Raw genomic sequence first — 13,485 nt, forward strand, 5'->3', positions numbered from 1 at the left:
TTGGCTGACCTCATTGTTCTGTGCTCTCTCAGGCCAAAGGACACAAAAAGGACAATGACTGTATCTAAGGGATGAAATATTTACTTGACCCTTTCCTCTCAGAGAACACTCCATCCTGGCTCACCTAAATGTCTTGGGTCTGAGGTTAAGCTATTTCCATAACATGGTCTGGAAAATTTCTAAACAGTTTCTCAGAAGGCAGAGGTGTCTCTTCCTCAACACCACTATTCTTTCCCTAGAAAACACATAGTACATATTATTCCACCTGGAAACAGGAAAACATTAGGCTTACCAGAATGTAATCAGGCTGTTGGTTGTTAAAGTAGAAGTTCAGTGCTACTGGGGCAGCATGGCACAACTGAGAAGAAAAGCAACTGAGAGGCCAGAGGTCATGTATTTGAGTCTATAATTTACTACTTGCCAGCTCTGTGACCTTGCCGAATAAATGCTGAGAATTATAGCAATATTTATCTGCTATGAAAATGTTGAGGGTTAAATAGGAGAATATATGTAAAATGCACTAAGCACTTGTTATATATCTCATTCAAAACTTTTGCTGTCATTAACATTAGAATAACAGCTCAGATTTCTTTCTTTTTTAATTTTTTTTTTGGCAGGGAGAGCACAAGTGAGGGAGGGGCAGAGAGGAGAACAGAGGATCTGAAGCAGGCTCTGTGCTGTCAGCACAAAGCCCAGCATGGGACTTGAACCCATGAACCGTGAGATCACGACTTGAGCTGAAGTCGGACACTCAACCAACTGAGCCACCCAGGCACCCCAATAGCTCAGACTTCTTAATATTAGATATTTAGGATAAAGCCTAGATATTAGATTCCAGACTAACTCAAGTAGCGTCTTTATTTAGATTTAAATTTCGGTATTAAAAATGAGAGATTTGTGTTGCATCTTCCACTGTTATCTGTCAGTACATGTCTGTGGCTATTCCTTGCATATGAATACCAACTTCACGTTTGTACATTGACATATACATCAATGAGTTGATCAGTTGACCAATTGATAGAGGTTTATATTCTGACTTTCCCAATGAAGTAAAAAAATTCTCATGAGCTTTCTTGCATCTGCCATCTCCATACTTCTCCACAGTCCAGACCTCACAATATGTCCTTCCTGCTTCCTAGAGCTGTGGACACAGGGACCACAAATTCCTCCACATTTATACATATTAATAAAATTAAAAGAGAACCACTGATTGAAATCTCCTAAACTTTAAAGTTTATCATTTTCTGACTTGAAGTAATCAGTGTCACTTTCTTATTATTTACTGACTTGAGTGACCAATGTTCCAGAGAGAAAAATTTATACTTAGCCCTTAGGTATAATTAGAAGCCTGCCCCCTGTCCGAACTGCAGCTCTAACAATAAGCTAATAAGCCACTTTCATAGAAAGATTGAGCTTCTGGGTCTATTGCCTTTTGATGTGCCCTGGGGAGTGGTAGCTGTTTAGGAATTATTTCTCTGTTGGTTATAGTCCTCTGGGGCCTACTAGCATAGGTACCAGTGGCCGTCAGACCCAAGCAATGTAGCGCAGGAGCCATAAAAATCAAGGCACCAGAGAAGGCTATAAACTTCCTTCTGGAAGACACAGGCAAAGTGGAGCAAGGCAGAGAGAGTGTGCAAAGATGCATCCACCGGCTTAGATGTGCCAAAACAGAAGCCTGCCCCTCAGGCCAGAGTGCCTGGATGCAAATAGGCCTCTTTCTCAGGAAGACCAGGGTGTGTTTCAGCCTGCTATGTCTGCAGTGCCCTGGGAGTGATATTCTGCCAAGAAGTAAATCTCTGATTGCTATAGTCCTGTGGGACACAGGAATGCAAGCTTACCTTGGTCTCCAGGGCCAGCCAATCAGAGGGTGTTCCCTGGATGGCAGCTGCAAAACTGGGTCTCCAGATGTAGGTAGAAGCTCCCCTTCGAGAGGTACTGACACTCTTGTGTGCAGCAGCAGGAGAACGCAAAAATGGTGAGTACTGTTTGGAAAGAGGCAGAGGGGAATACAACAATGGTTCCCACTGAAAACAGAAAAGAAAAAGAAGAAAAGAAACGGAAAAGAAAAGAATAAAAAAATAAGGGAAAAAAGGAAAAAAAAAGAAGGGGAAAAGAAGATAGTACCTACTGGTTTTAGCAAGGCAGAGCAAAAGCAGGAAGATGTCACCTACCAGCCTCTGTCCCTGAAGAGTATCTCAGCAGGCTGTTGCACCTCAGACCAGTGCTTCAAAATTAGGAAATGAGACTCTTTCACACAAAGTCTAGGTGAACTCTTTTCAAAGGCTTTTTCTGCCCTGGGCCCTGGGGCAGGTAAGTCTGTGGGTGAGCCCTTTAAAAGCTGTTCCATAGCTCACCACAGCCACGTGGGTCTCATGGGCACAAGCCCCAATGGTCTTCAAGCCAGGTGTTTTGGGGATTTGTCTCTCAGGTGGAGCCTCAAAAGTCGGAGTGCCTCATGTGGGGTATGAACCCTTCACTCCTCAGGTAGAAGCTCCTGGTTGTGAGTCTGTTCCCCAGTGTGGGTTGCCACACCAGTGTTGGGGCTTATGGCAAGAATGTGTCTCAGCCTTTCCTTTCTGCTTCGAATGTGAAGGGGTCTCTCTCCCTTAGTTTTTTTAGGGTTTATTTTCAGAGGAAATTGTTCCATATATAGCTACAAATTTGGTGTGTGCATATGTGCATAGAAAGAGGTGAGTTTACGATCACCTCACATCACCATTTTGAACTGGACCCCCTATTTATTTTTTTACATCAATTATTTTGTGTTAAAAGTAAATTATCAAAAAGTAAATTGTAGCAATTGTAAATGGGATCAATCCCTTGATTTCTTTTTCTGTTGCTTCATTATTGGTGTCTAGGAATGTAACATATTTCTGTGCATTGGTTTTATATCCTGTGACTTTGCTGAATTCACGGATCCGTTCTAGCAGTTTTTTGGTGGAATCTTTTGGGTTTTCCATATAAAGTATCATGTCATCTGTGAAGAGTGAAAGTTTGACCTCCTCCTGGCTAATTTGGATGCCTTTTATTCCTTTGTGTTGTCTGACTGCTGAGGCTAAGACTTCCAGTATTATGTAGAGTAACAGTGGCGAGAGTGGACATCCCTGTCTTGTTCCTGACTTTAGCGGGAAAGCTCTCAGGTTTTCTCCATTCAGGATGTTAATGGTGGGTCTTTCATATATGGCTTTTATGATCTTGAGGTATGATCCTTCCATCCCTACTTTTTTGAGAGTTTTTATCAAGAAAGGATGCTGTATTTTGTCAAATGCTTTCTCTGCATCTATTGAGAGGATCATGTGGTTCTTGACCTTTCTTTTATTGATGTGATGTATCACATTGATTATTTTGCAGGTAGTGAACCAGCCCTGCCTCCCAAGTATAAATCTCCCTTGGTCGTGGTGAATAATTCTTTTAATGTATTCTTGAACCCAGTTGGCTCATATCTTGTTGAGGATTTTTGCCTCTGTGTTCATTAGGGAAATTAGTCTGTAGTTCTCCTTTTTAGTGGGATCTTTGTCTGGTTTTGGAATCAAGGTAATGCTGGCTTCATAGAAAGAGTTTGGAAGTTTTCCTTCCATTTCTATATTTTGGAACAGCTTCAAAAGAATAAGTGTTAACTCTTCCTTAAATGTTAGGTAAAATTCCCCTGGAAAGCTATCCATCCAACCCTGGACTCTTGTTTTTGGGGAGATTTTTGATTACTAATTCGATTTCTTTACTGGTTATTGGTCTGTCCAAATTTTCTATTTCTTCTTGTTTCAGTTTTGGCAGTTTATATGTTTCTAGGAATTTGTCCATTTCTTCCAGATTGCCCATTTATTGGCATATAATTGCTCATAATATTCTCTTATTATTCTTTATATTTCTGCAGTGTTGGTTGTAGTCTTTCCTCTTTCATTCTTGATTTTACTTATTTGAGTCCTTTCCTTTTTCTTTTTGAACATACTGGCAAGGGGTTTATCAATTTTGTCAATTCTTTCAAAGAACCAGCTCCTGCTTTCATTGATTTGTTCTACTGCGTTTTTGTTTGTTTATTTGTTTGGGGTTTTTTTATTTGTTTGTTTCAATAGCATTGATTTCTGTTCTAATCTTTGTTATTTTCTGTCTTCTGCTGGTCTTGTGTTTTATTTGCCGTTCTTTTTCCAGCTCTTTAAGGTGTAAAGTTAGGTTGTGTATATGAGACTTTCTTCCTTGTTTAAGAAGGCCTAGATTGCTATATACTTCCCTCTTATGACTCCCTTTGCTGCATCCCAGAGGTTTTGGGCTGTGGTGTTATCATTTTCAATGATTTCCATGTACTTTTTAAATTCCTCTTTAACTTCTTGGTTAGCCCATTCGTTCTTTAGTAGGATGTTCTTTAGTCTCCGAGTATCTGTTATCTTTCCAAATTTTTTCTTGTGATTGATTTCGAGTTTCATAGTGTTGTGGTATGAAATTATGCACAGTATGATCTCGATCTTTTGGTACTTGCTGAGGGCTGATTTGTGTCCCAGTATGTGATCTACTCTGGAGAATGTTCCATGTGCACTCGAGAAGAATGTGTATTCTGTTGGTTTTAGGATAAAATATGGTCCTGTACATATCTGTTAAGTCTATCTGGTCCAGTGAGCCATTCAAAGCCATTGTTTACTTGTTGATTTTCTGTTTAGATGATCTTTCCATTGCTGTAAGTAGGGTGTTGAAGCCCCTTAATATTGTGGCATTATTATCAATGAGTTTCTTTATATTTGTGATTAATTGATTTATATATTTGAGTTATTTTACATTTGGAGCATAATTGTTTACAATTATTAGACATTTTTGGTGGGTAGACCCCTTAATTATGATATACTGCCTTTTTTATCTCTTGTTACAGTCTTTATTATCAAATCTAGATTATCTGGTATAGGTATGGCTACTCCAGCTTTCTTTTGGCAACTGTTAGCATGATAGATGGTTCTCCATCCCCTTACTTTCTATCTGAATGTGTCTTTAGATCTAAAATGGGTCTGTTGTAAATAGCATATAGATGTGTCTTTTTTTTTTCTTATCCATTCTTTTACCCTATGTCTTTTGATTGGGGCATTTAGTCCATTGACGTTTAGATTTAGTACTGAAAGATATGAATTCATTGCCATTATGTTGGTGGTGTTCTCTGGTCCTTTCTAGTTTTTGTTGCTTTTGGTCTTTTTTTTTTTTCTTTTCGTCTTTTCTCCCCTCAGAGAGTCCCTCTTAAAATTCCTTGCAGCGCTGGTTTAGTGGTCACAAATTCCTTTAGCTTTTGTTTGTCTGAGAAACTTTTTATCTCTTCTTCTATTTTGAATGACAGCCTTGCTGGATAAAGAATTCTTGGCTGCATATTTTTCCATTTAGCATATTGAATATATCCTGCCACTCCTTTCTGGCCTGCCAAGTTTTTGTGGATATGTCTGCTGTGAACCTGATTTGTCTTCCCTTGTAGGGTAAGGCCTTATGTTCCCTTGCTGCTTTCATGATTCTTTCCTTGCCTGAGTATTTCGTGAATATGACTATGATGTGCCTTGTTGATGGTTGGTTTCTTTTGAATCTAATGGGAGTTCTCTGTGCTTCCTGGATTTTGATGTCTGTGTCTTTCCCCAGGTTAGGAAAATTTTCCACTATGATTTGCTCACAAAAACCTTCTACCCCTTTTTCTCTCTCTTCATCTTTTGGGACCCCTATGATTCTGATTCTTATGTTATTACTTTTTTATAAGTCACTAAGTTCTCTAATTCTTATATCGTGCTTTCTTGCCTTAGTCTCCTTTTTTTTTTTCTGCTTCATTATTCTCCATAAGTTTGTCCTCTATATCACTGATTTGCTGCTTTGCTTCACCCATCCTCGCCACCATGGCATTCTTTCGAGATTGCAGCTCAGTTATAGCATTTTAAATTTCTTCCTGACTAGCTTTTACTTCTTTTATCTCAGAAGAAGGGATTCTAACCTATTTTCAACCCCAGATAGTATTCTTATTATCATGATTCTAAATTCTGGTTCAAACATATTGCTTGTATCTGTGTTGATTAATTCCCTGACTTTCATTTCTTCCTGTTCTTTCTTTTGGGGTGAATTACTTTGTTTTGTCATTTTGAAGGAAGAAAATAAATTAATTAAGTAAATAAATAAATACATAATTAAAAACAACATTAAAAAAATCAAATAAGAGACGCTAGATCCTAGGTGGGTTTTGGTCTGGTTGTTGATCTCTATTCTTGATAGAATAGAGAAAAAAAAGGGAAAGGAAAGGAAAGGAAAGAAAAGAAAAGAAAAGAGAAAAGAAAAGAAAGAAAAACAAAGGAAATCGTTTAAAAATTTGAAAAAAAAATGAATACAATAAAATAGAATAAAATGAAATGATGAATGTAGAATAGAATTTTTAAAAATTACAAAAAGTGAAAAATATAGTAGAAAAAATTAAAGAAAAATCTTTTTTATAAAAACAAAAAATAAAAATAATTTTTCCCTTTCTGTATTCAAGAATAAGAAAAGAAAAAGGGAAAAAAATAAATAGATGCACCAGCAAACAGAATGAAATAAGATTGAAATTACATCCAGTTTCCCCTAGAAGTCAAACTATGAAGCACTTTATAATCCATAAACTAAGCTGGCGGAGAGAATTGTGTTCCTCAAGAGCAGCGGTGGTCCAGTTGTGCGGGGCTTAGTGTAATGGCTCCATTCTCCACTAGATGGTGCTGCTTAATTTACTGGGGGGATTGTTGTGGCGTTTGTAGGCGTGTATGCGCATGCCCCGGAGGGGCGAAAATGGCATCACCCAGCTACCCGGCTCTAGTTTCAGAACTCTGTGCTCTTCCTGACCGGCAATCAAGCACCCTTCCTTTGTCTCTGGCTTCCGTCCACTCCCACTTCTACAGTCTGTGACCAAGTCTTCAGACTACCAGGTGGCAACTCCCTCTCGAATTTTACCTCAAATGGGGCTGTTTTCCAACCCCTCACTTCTGAGGGGCTGCACTTTGACCTGCTCAAACTCGCTGGGCGAGGGTCTCCCTGAGCAATCGCGGGGTGCCGGCCACCCCGGGAACATTCGCTCCATCGTCCTGCTGTCGCTGTCCAGAGACTGCGGCAGCTGCCCACCTACCCCAGAAAAAGTTCGCATGATGGCTTAGCAGCAGCGTTTCAGGGATTATGGTAAATCTCGTGATTTTTCTTTTGGATATGCATGCAGGAGTAGAATTACTGGTTTATAATTTATATACCTTTACCTTTACTAAAAATGTCAAATTGCATTTAAAAGTGGTTATACCAATTTAGACTCTCAGAAATCGTATACAAGGAACCTAATACAAACCTTAATAGTCAGTGGAACTCCAAAAATATTTATTGTGCTGAACTGAGGACTAATATGTTTAAGCGTTAATAATCTAAGTTACTTACCATAATATGGATTACTTTATTAGATCTTTTTTTATATATTTTTATTTTATGTTCTCTCTCTCTCTCTCTATATATATATATATATAAAGAGAGAGTGTGTGTGCGAGCAAGATGGGGACAAGGGCAGAGGGTGAGAGAGAGTATCTCAAGAAGCATGCTCCATGCTCAGTGGGGAGCCCAACACAGGGTTTGATCCCAGGACCCTGGGATCATTACCTGAGCTGAAACCAAGAGTTGGATGCTCAACCAACTGAGCCACCTTGGTGCCCCTAACAGATCTTTTATTGAGATAGATTTGATAGGGATGGGGGAAAAAAAATAACAAGGGTCTTTGGTACCTTACAGAATGGGAAGATTAGGGTTACTGAGTTGGTATAGAAGGACAAAAAGCCAGAGAATAGAAATAAGCCTCTTGTTTGATGATTTTTCATAGGGCCAGCTTTATTTCCTACCTTTCTTCATGACACATCTAATCTAACTCAGCTTTTGGTCCAAACATACAGTTTTAAAAATTTTATACATAATTGCTTCCTACAAATATTTTTGTGCATCTGTTTTAATTAGAGAGATAGAGAGAGAGAAGAGCTAATTATCTTCCTCTTAATAACAGCACTTCGTATGCTGGGGAACCATGTGTGAACAAACGCTCCCTTTTCTAAGCTAAGCAAGAGCAGTTGCTTTTCCCATCTGATGTATTTTTCAATAATTGAACATGTTTATCATTTTCCTTTGGGATTGCTTCCAAACCTCCCTCTTCTTTACAGTGTGAGGCTCCAGACTGTCTCCATTATTCTAATGTGAGCCTTGCTCCACTCCAAATATAGGACTTAGAAGGAAAACCCAATTTTGCTTTTATATTCATTTCATTACAATGTGAACAGAATGTAAGGTTTGTGATTTATCTTTAGATGATTTTAATAAGCATCTGTAGGTGTGATTTTGCCATGCTGGGACAATAAATAACAAATTAAATTGGTAAAAGCCTTCCTTTCTAGGATACAAAAATAAAACAATGTGATTTAAAAGACCCATAAAAAATACTGAGAAATTTTAAATGGTATATGAAATAGAAGAATACAGAGTAGCAAACCTCAAGATTAAGAAATTACTAAGCATAACATCTAATTAGATTTTTCTTTTTTTCCTGTACAAACAAGTTCCCCACTTTACATAAGGATAGTTAATATTAATAGGAATGAATGAGATTTGGAATACTGTTTCAAGCCATTGGAAAATAAGAAAACTAGAGTAATATTTATTAAATGCATTTATCATAGTCTTTTCTGTTTCTTTCCTGAGTTATTTCACAAAGGAAACATTTCAAAAATGTGTAAGACTTAAACTGAAATAATTATAATTATAAATTATAGCAACAGTTTCCTGAATAGGAAAAACATTAACGTATTTTTTCTAGCTTTATTGAAATATAATTGACATATAACATTGTATAAATAATGTTAACATATTTTAGATTGGTATTTCTTCCTTTTGGAGGTATTAACAGCTTAGGACGCAAAATAAAAATGCTTTGTCTATAGTTTAAAGAAATATTTATATTATCACAAGAAAGACAGAAGTCTTTTATCCAAAGTTTCCCAACGTTTGGATCTCACTTAAATTAAGATGTAAAATCCAAGAAAGAGAAGTTGTGTTATAATTAATGCCTATGTTAGATGAACTCATTCTAGTTTTTGAAGATCAAGGTGCAGAGAGATTCCTTGTCCACAGCGAGGATGTTACATATGCACAAAGAATATCAGGCCTATGCCCTTCCCTAAATTGAAGCCTAGGGTAGAGATTCTAGACAGTTAATTTTGGATTAATGAAATCTATTTGTGGAAATAATGATCAACATAATGACCATAATAAGGGCTAAGAAAATAATCCCTCTTTCTTTTTCTTTTTTTTTTTTTTTTTATCTTTTGAAAACCAGCAGCATAAGTGACCTGTGGACCTCCACTACTTAGAGGAGGTATGTTTAATCCTGATGTTCATTTATAAAGCATTTAGCTTAAAAGGCAAAGAATTATTCCTAGGTAATTGTTTCTTAGAGCAGATTTATTGTGACTAGAACATTTGTGTTTATGTGTGTGTGTTTGGGAGTGTTGTTTTCCTGGGCACATACAGAAGACAGATTGTTGACAGTAAATGTTTAGTCAAGGGTGAGAATACTTTTGTTTTAGTTACAGATCATTTCTACCAGCCAGATGATATTTTCTCCTTTAATCAGTGCCACAGAAGCTTTTGTGCATTATAGGAATGCTGCTAAATATGATGAAACAGCCACATCTTTTAATTTAGTCCCAGTAGGAGAATAAGCTATTCTTCTTTTACTAGGCGACAGACGGAGACTTTTTATGTTACCTAAGGCTCAGCTGTGCGAAGCCTTTGAGAGATGGTGCTATCATGTTGGACTTCTTGAATCATTTACCAGAAGCAAATGGCTGTCTCTATTTTCTCCAAAGCATTCCTTTTGAATTGGAAGGCTTTTTGGAAATGAACCTATACAGGCAACATGTACACTTTTAGGACATTGTTCCACCGTCTAATTCTTAATAGGTGTGATAGGACAAAAGTAATTAACATATGAGGAAGGTTGTGGTTTGGCCTGCTCAATTCCCTATCTTTCCCTGAATATAGAGGAAGTTTCCACCAATTCCAGGCAATTCTTTAGGCTTTTATGATGCAAAATTGATGGAATGAGGATTAGACAGAAAGGCCCAAACCAAAGCAGATGGATTTTTTACAGAAAAGAAGAGCCCAGAAGAGAACTAGTGTCTAGAGGTCTGTAGCAAGGCACATCTTTTGCTAGGGGGCTCTGTGAAGAAATTACATAAAGAAAGAAATTATATAAAGAAAGAAATCTGGATGACAGAATGATGTGGAAGCATAAGCAATTTCTAGGGAAGGAAAGAAAGTGGCTTCCAGGGCCTTGGGGCATAATAAAATAGGAAAAGAAAGGATTTTAATAAGTTTTGTTGTTTATGTAATGTTTCCTCTTTAAAGATGTTGAAATATGCATATAAACATTGGATGTCCTGTCTGGATTACATATCTCTGAATTTAACAGCCCTCTGGGACTGAGCCAAGTGACCAAGGCTTCCTTAGGATTATATCAGTATGATTGTTACAAGCTTTTGTAATGGGTTTTTTGTTTTGGTGCTTACTGTCTCAGACACACTTTTGATACATTGGAAAATTTCCAATGATGAGACATGTCTGTGGGTAAATGAATATCTTTGAGCTGATAAGACTTATTTATCTACAAGGCCACTTTAGACATCCATGAAGTATTCTTTGTGTCACCTAAGCAGTGTATCTGCTGACAATGCTGTATCATACAATAAGATTTGTGATATGTTAGAGATAAGAGATGGTGAATGAGGATGATGGAGTACAACATCTTAACAGCCTGAAGGTGAACTGGAAAAAAATCAAAATCAAATTTCAAGAGATGTATTTGCCAGTAAGAGTCTAAAGAAAACTTGTCAGGGCAGGTAGAAGTAAGTAGATCTACAAGGGAGTTATCAAGTCACTTAAGTCTTCATTTTGTGCAAAATATTCCAGTTGAGTGGAACTCTAACTGACCACTTGCTGAATGTTCTCTTGAACCTCTGAAGTTTTTCTGGGACTTTGACTTTACTAATAAAAGATTTTCAAAGGAAAATCTAAGCATCCCTCAAGAATGATTTCCGTTTCTAAACATACGTGTCAGATTCTATATGATATAATCAATTATATTTAAAATCTTCTGTTCTGCCCATTTCCAGTAGGAGTTGCAGGATGCTACCGGTAAGCCTGACTCTACCCAAAAGAAACACAATGGGCCTAGTCACATTTGCTCACCTCCTTGCTATTTTGCTCATTTTATATAATCTACTTACACCTATTTTTGTGTACAAATAGCCTGGGCTGTCAGTCACAAAAAGATGCCTTACATGGAGAACCATGATTTCGATTTCAGATGAGGTCTACATCATCCTCTTGCTGTGACAAAGAGTTTAGAAAAAGAATGATGGAGATACTTTTTCTTGAACGTTCTGAGAGCACATTTACACCGCTCCCTTGTAGATACTTTAGTGCTTTAAGTAACCCTATGAGGTATGTGTTTGTGTGTGTGTGTGTGTGTGTGTGTGTGTGTGTGTGTGTGTGTGTATATATTCAGGTAAGTAATTCAAGTTGCTCTAATAAACAAACCCCCAACCTCACTCGTTTCACACAGTAAGTGCTTACTCTGGTTTATACAAAGTCCAAAGTGAATAGTCCTATCTAGCAGGAGGTCTTCCATGAGGTCATTCAGAGACTCAAACACCTTCTAGTCTGTGGCTCTACAGTCCTCTGGGGGCCCAGAGTCCTCTTCTAAATTCTCTGTATTCACTCAGCAGTCAGGAAAGAGAGAGCATAGAGTGTAACTTGGAAGGCTTATATGCACCAGAGCTGAAGGTGGCATCCATCACTCCTCCCCTTTCCCAATAGCCAGCATCATCTGGCTACGTTAGACTATAAGAGAAGCTGGGAAATACAGTCTAGCTCTTTGGCCAGAAGGAGAGGGACTTGTTGAAACACTAGGCAGTCTCTGGCATAGTGTTATTGTTCCCACTTTACTGATGGGGAAACAGACATAATGGGGTTAAGTAATATACCAAACTCACCTAGCTAACAAGTGGTGAGCTAGAATCTGAACCCAGGAATCTGACTCCAGAACAGTCTTTTTAAACTATGGTACATACAGGGCTCCCTCCCAGATAATTAATGCAAAGTACTTCCCATTATTTCAAATGAGTAAAATGAGGTAGAGGAATATAACATGCCTCCTCCTAGTTCATAAATTACAATACATACAGGATTGTTTGCTTACTCTGTGGAATCACAGTCCCATTTAGGATGAGTGCATGACCTTCTGATTTCAGTTACTTTCTTTCTGAGTATCTTTGGGGAAGGGGGGCATGCATGTGTTCCAAACTCAATGAGTATTTTGGAGGTGAGCCAACTCATACTCTATCACTTGAGACCCTTGTTTAAAACAGCAAGCCACTAAGGAAGCCAATGATTAGAATTAGAAATCTTGGGGTCAAACAGACAGGCAGTATGGCATGGGGTTAAGAGGCAGCATCTGGAATCAGAGCTCCCAAATCAATAAAACCCAATGCTGTCTCTATGGTGTACTGGCTGTGTGACTTAAGTTACTTAATCTCTCTGTGCTATAGCTCATTCATTTGTAAAATGTTGAAAATGATCATATCTACCTCATAGGTTGTTATGAGGATTAAATCAGTACATGTTAAGTGCTTAGTATCTGACATAAGCAATCAGAAGAAGTTGGTTATTACTGTTGTTATTGTTATTTACTTGCACCCAATCAAGCTAAAGATATGACACACAGTTTTGCTGACACATAAAAAATCCTGCATCTCAGTAAATGTCAACTTCATCTGTTAACTCATGCTATTGGACCCTAGCCTCCTTCCTCCTCAGACTTTAATCCATTGGTAAGTTCTGTGTGCTCTACCTCAAAAGTATTTATTATACTAGTTCTGTCCATCTTCCCTGCCCCACCCTAGGTCTCTCGCCTAGACCATTGCAAAACCCTTCTAAAATGTTCTCTACTTCTTGGGCCCCTACAATCCAGTCTTCACACAGAAGTCAGAGAGATCTTTAGAAAATATAAATGAGACCATGTAATTCCCCCAATTAAACCCACTGATTCCCACCTCATTTAAATAAAATTTCAAGTCCTTCCCTTGGTCTTTGTCTTAGAAAGTCCTAAATTGTCCAAGATAGTCTTAGCTTATACTGTTGTTCTAAGATTATTATTAATAACACCTCCTTTCATTCTCCAAAGTGTCCTGACCTAGTTGATAAATTATATAATTACCGTGCTTATGGGATCTGGAGCATCCTTCCCCTAAGTAAATATTATAAATACTACATGGTAATAAACCTTTTCTGGAGGTGGGAGTCTCACCTCCTAAATTAATCAAAGTCCATAAGTCTTAAATACAATGCTTGAGGCAGTTTGAGTGTAATACTGAAGTTCAAATTTAGTTTGACTGGTTTTAGTCATATTTCAAAAGAAGCAGTGAGTTACTCATATGT

At 37.8% G+C, this 13,485-nt stretch overlaps 1 protein-coding gene across 8 annotated transcripts in view; it reads left to right on the top strand.

Annotated features, from left to right (window-relative positions):
- Positions 1-13,485, top strand: part of LMNTD1 (lamin tail domain containing 1) — a 443,253-nt gene that overhangs the window by 202,138 nt on the left and 227,630 nt on the right. For 5 of the 8 annotated variants that reach the window (XM_053894905.1, XM_053894898.1, XM_053894899.1 and 2 more), the window contains one exon: positions 9,323-9,361. The exons of 2 other annotated variants lie outside the window; for them this stretch is intronic. The gene's annotated coding sequence lies outside the window, so the exon portion shown is untranslated. The remainder of the gene's footprint in view (positions 1-9,322; positions 9,362-13,485) is intronic. One more of the 8 variants, XM_053894900.1, reaches the window with a different exon arrangement.

Source organism: Panthera pardus, unplaced genomic scaffold (assembly GCF_024362965.1).
Source record: "Panthera pardus isolate Hobbes unplaced genomic scaffold, ASM2436296v1 HiC_scaffold_6, whole genome shotgun sequence".
NCBI lineage: Eukaryota > Metazoa > Chordata > Mammalia > Carnivora > Felidae > Panthera > Panthera pardus.